This window comes from Atta colombica, unplaced genomic scaffold (assembly GCF_001594045.1).
Source record: "Atta colombica isolate Treedump-2 unplaced genomic scaffold, Acol1.0 scaffold293, whole genome shotgun sequence".
In the NCBI taxonomy this organism is placed as follows: Eukaryota; Metazoa; Arthropoda; class Insecta; order Hymenoptera; family Formicidae; genus Atta; species Atta colombica.
In genome coordinates, this window is record NW_017259396.1 from 205462 (window position 1) to 211053 (window position 5592).

The 5592-nt window shown below is 29.5% G+C and overlaps 1 protein-coding gene across 2 annotated transcripts in view; it reads right to left on the reverse strand.

Annotated features, from left to right (window-relative positions):
* LOC108690064 overlaps positions 1-5592 on the reverse strand; it is a 39978-nt gene that overhangs the window by 32639 nt on the left and 1747 nt on the right. The gene's annotated exons all lie outside the window — the stretch shown is intronic.

Consider the following 5592-nt stretch of genomic DNA (forward strand, 5'->3'; position numbering starts at 1 on the left):
AACAAGCGGAGAATAAAACTTTCCGAGGATCACTCAGGACCATGACCTTGACAATATATATAGAAATCATTGGAGGTAAATCCGTTGTTTCGAATATTTATCAAAAAAAATTTTTTTTGTTCACTAATTTTTTTTAGTTTCACGTATTCATTTTTTATTCCATAATTTCCTGCAAACAGTATTCTTAATTAACACGCAACGACTTAATCAGATGTACATTTCTTCGATTTGTTTTTTTTTCTAGGAAGCGAAAAAGAACTACACTGATCATAAAAGTTTCAATTTTTCCACGCCGCCAGAAGACTATGCTATAATTAACAATGGGATGACAAAATTTCGTTGAAATTTTCTTCTTATTTCCAGAGTAGAAGTACACAGATTCGATATCGAAGGCAGTGGAAAAATTTACGCGCCGCAAGTACAAGAGGACTTCCACATCTCATAATTAGTGAGCGATATTCTCAATTATTCTAATGAGCGTAGTGACGTCACAAGACTGCACTGAGAATTTCGGAATATAATTGGCTGTGAATATTATATCGCATCGTCGATGTGATTTTTCTTGTTTTTTCTTTCTTTTCTTCCAACATATCAGGTAGCTGAGAAATCTTTTAAAATATCTGGGCACTTTTATGATAATTTCTTTTTGTCATAAGAATACGTCGCGTGATTGATTACTTATAAAAAAATCTTTAAAAAATCTTAAAAGTAATCTTACGATAGTATTGATTGTTCTAGGATACTTGAACAGGATTGTCACAAATTTCTAAAATATAATAACTTTTTCCTAATTTTTAGACAAAGTTTCATGATTTTCTTGATGCTTTTAATATTTTGAAATTTTTTGTATTTTCATCTGTCAAATTATTTTGTTAAGAGATCAATAATAATTAACATAAAAATGTTAATTACTATTGCTTATTAACATCGTTTGTTTAATTTAATTATTAAGTTGATAGTATTTCAAAATTGTATAGGTGTGATATATACATATTAAACTTTAAAGTTTTACAATTTTAATTTTCAAAGTTTTGCAAAAATTCTCTGACTTTTTTTCTAATTTTTCAGACCGTTTTTAATTTCTCTAACATTTTACTGACTTTTAGTTTTATAGTAATCTTTTTCGATAAATCTCTGGATATATGTATAAATGTACATACATACATTTTTGCGTTCACGTGACTTCAAAAGTCGACGCACAAATACAACGCGCGGTAATAATGCAGCCATTATTCCTGATATGCAAAATAGTAGAATGCAGGTTACGAGATTAACGATGCCCGGCGAGCGAGTGTAGAGTTTACGCGCAAAAATCATAAATTATGTATGATAATGCAGTTTAGCTTAATGGTATAATAGTCTCGCCTATCTTGTACATTATTTATTTATAATTTTTATAATTGCCGTTATTATACTTAATTCCATAAACTTGAGTATTAGAATGAGGCATGTAAAACATATTAATAAACATTTAACAAACGGAATATCATAAAAAATATATATTAATATTTTTTGATAATGAACTTTTTTTTACATCTAACAATTGATCAAATATTTAGCAAATATTTGGAATATTTGGAGTAAATAAATTTTAACAAATAATAATTTATTTTTAAGAAAAAAAATACATTTCTCTTTAAATAAAATTTTCATTTAAATACTTTTACAATTTTATCTTCATAATTTATATAAAATTGAATTAATAATATTATCAAATCTATAATAAAATCTATTTCCTTCTGTCCATTGCAAATTGCATGCAATTTTTAATATTTCCTCGAATAATAATTCTAAAATAAAATTGTAATTATTCCTAGAAAAAATAAACAAAGCGTAGAAAGTGCCACACTAAGAATTGAAATACTATTATTGATTTCAGTATTAATCGCGAGTTATATGGACGAAAGTCACGTTCACGCAACTTGGTTCGATGTTAAAGAATTTCGCACAGACCGACGTAAATATAGATACGTGCTCCCTAACGTTATGTTGTTCTCATCGACTTGAGAGGGATACGACGAGATCGAAGGGAGAGCTAAACAAGCACTCGCCGCCCTCCATGCAATGGTCGAGTAGACGTCGAGGGCATCGTGGTGGGTTGTATGAGGGTGAGAAAGGTTAACGCGATCTCCTGTGCGAGGGTGTACGGAATATTGATTCACTCCGGTGTTAGGAGTCTTTTAGTGCTTTTAGTTTAGTCCTGCAGGTATACTACGTGTCCGAGAAAAGGATACGTGAATGCACATATATACATAGTATCGCGACATCATGGAAAAATATTTTAAAGTCATTATCTTATTAAAAATAAGAAAGCGAGAGAACCTTGCAAAAGATTAACGCTTGCCAATTTTTAACACTTGATTACTTTTAAATGTTTGTTTAATAAATTTCAAGATTTAAATTGCTTAAAAAATTTTCAATATTTTAATTTTAATACTTTTTAAACAAGTAATTTATTTTAAATACCTACATGCTTAAATTTGGATTAAAAATCATAACTTAATTCTCTAAAAAGTCTCTAAAAAGTCATAACTTAATTGCAATTTTTAGAAATTAGAAATTAGAAACTAGAAATTAGATTTTTCGTTAAAAGAGAAGACATGAATTTGAACTAAAAATGAAAATTAAAGCAATTGTATAATTCTATTTAAATATATAAAAAATAATAGTATTGGAAATTTTATTTAAATGTAAAGTAAATATAAAAGGATTAAATATTATAGACTATTATTTCGTTCTTCTTTTAAAATATGTATTCTATTTTTTAAAGAAAATTTTAATGACATTTATTGCAGATGCTAAATATCGTAATAATTGTTCCTTGAATTGAAAAAAACCTTCAGAAAATAAAAAAAGAGAAAATCCATTTTTATTTAAAAAAATAATAAATTAATATTACAGGACAAAAATATTTATAAATTGCGCCAAAATAATTTTTTAAGAAAAATATTTCTATGTAATGACGAGACACCGTGTATAGGGACGCACATGAAGCATACAGTAACGACGTGAAATACCACCCTTCTGTTGCCAACCGTTCATCGATCCAACGAGCGACCAAGTTTCCTCTTGATATATCAAGAAGCATCTTTCTCTCTCTTTATTTCTCTCTCGATGCGCTCGTTTCCTTTCTGTAGTGGCTTTCTTTTCAAAAATATTCGTGAAAATCCGTAGCACGGAGAGAGCACAAAATTATAAAAACAATTGCACAAAGATCAACTATTGTTGCTATACATAAATGTATTCGATGTCGAGTGCTATTTCCGTGTCGATCGAAATGCATTCGTTTGATGCATGGAAAAGCAAGAGAAGAGGCTTTAACCCTTTGAAACCTCAATAGTTCCAGTTACGAAATCCTTTTGAAGTCTCTTCTAGCATAGCCTCTATCTCATTATTGAACTTTCCAGAAACTAATTGTGGAGCATTCCAAAAATCATTTGAATTTTGAAGGATTACAGGATATTCTTTGACTAAGTTATTTTTAATCATGTATGCTCATCAAAATCTATTTTGTTTCGCAACGCATTTGAAAAACAATAAAAGAAAATATTTAAAAAATCTTTGGAGAAGAGAAGAATGTTGTTTCAATGAAGATTTGATAATAATGTGTTGTCAAAATTAAAAGCTTTTGCTGAATTAAGATTTTAGAATTTAAATAAATAGAAAATTCGCATTCATCATTCATTAATATAGATTAAAATTTGAATAACAAACAAATTTTCTTTTTGAGATGTTTGATGTTTCCAAAATATTTTTAATAATGTTAAAAATTAAATTGCAAAAATTGATTTGGATTGGAATAAAATCGTTATTCAAACGTATTTTTGAAATATCCTAAATGTATTTGAAGAGACAGAAACATGTTTTTAAATTTTGTATACCATCATCATAAAATATGCAAAAATGTACATGGTACGTAATGGAATATGCACTAAAGGAAATGTATACATAGTGGTTATATAGCGTCACAAAATAGAGACACATTTGATAAACCGAGTGCACTTTTTATAAAACACTATCCGTACTTTACTCGAATCCTTCTTTTATAAGAACATTTCAAAAAAAAAGAATGAATTGTTCAATTCAATATATTGCAGGTACAACTATATGTGGTTATTTATTTTATATATATATATCCGTACTTAATTGTTATACTTATTCATTCGCGAACTGGGATGTTCTTTTTGCATTACTCTCTACATTGCAATTTTTAATTACAATAACTTTACATTTTGAACTTTAATTTGAAATTAAATAGTAACAGTCACAATGTGTGATCAAATTAATTCACGTTGATTTTACAAAAATATTTTATCTCTATATTTTCGAATTTTATTAAAAAGTAAAATATAACTGAAACACACACAGAATTCTATTATTACCACATTAGATTTAATAAAATAAAAATTCGTAACATTATTTTTATTTATTTATTTTTCTATTTATTTTTTCTTTCTATTTGCATTTTTGCTACCACACATTATATAATAATTTAAAAAAAAAAATGATAAATTTCTCTTTGATTTTCTGTGCGAAAGAAGTTCGAGCAAATGCATTCTGCGAACAAATCCTCGTTTACTCGTTGCGTCAGTTGCCGTGACGTTTACCTTGTGCCAGAACTCGTGGAATTGGCGTTTCTCCGTTTCGTTCTAATTTGTTGTCAAGTACAGCGTGGCGGCCATGAGTCACGCCGATAAGAATGAGAGAGAAAGAGAGAGAGAGAGAGAGAGAGAGAGAGAGAGAGAGAGAAAGAGAGAGAAAGATCAGGACGGACGTTCACGCACATTGTGTGCTGCGTTGACGAGCCTGCGTTTATGCGTGAATGTGAGCGCTGCCGGACAACGCCACGGCGTAAACAAAACGTGCCTCTTAGTGAGGGAGCCCGAAGAGTGCAACGACCTGCGCCATTGTGACGTAGCTTTTGGATCAGCTGACGGCGTGGAACGCGTCGTTTGCTTATCGCGCGCGCGTTTGTCCGGTTTACGACGTTCTCTTTCCGAACGAAAATGCTTACGTTTCTCAAGATCATGCTCGTATATCGTGTATAATAAAAATGCTTTAATGTCAAGATTGCTTTGCCCCAATATAGGAAATATGTGTCGAGGACTACCACGTAAGATTATATGAAAGGCTCTAGTGGACTTTAACCAGATATGTAGTTGATATTCCAAAGATTATCAAGTTCTCTCTTATATCTCTTTACTCAATAAAAATCACAGTCTTTTTATATCAATTACATTAAAGAATATTTAGATTGATTATGAAATAAATATTTTCGGAAAAAGAGAGAGATAGGAATATAAAAAGACAACGTGCAGTTAATTATGAAATAATAAAGTTCGTATAGTTTTTTTTAGAATTCACACACATCGATGTTGCTCAACATACTGTTAATGCGATAAAGATATTATTCAATAAATGATCCGTTATATTTGGAGACTCGAGCTATTTTATCAAAATTCTACAAGAGAGAAAGATACATATAATTTCGTTCTGTATATATACTATTCACTCTAATTTATACTGTGTGTGTCTCATTCTATAAACTTAATTAAAGTTATAAAGTGAAACAGTATAAGTTTGAATAAGTAG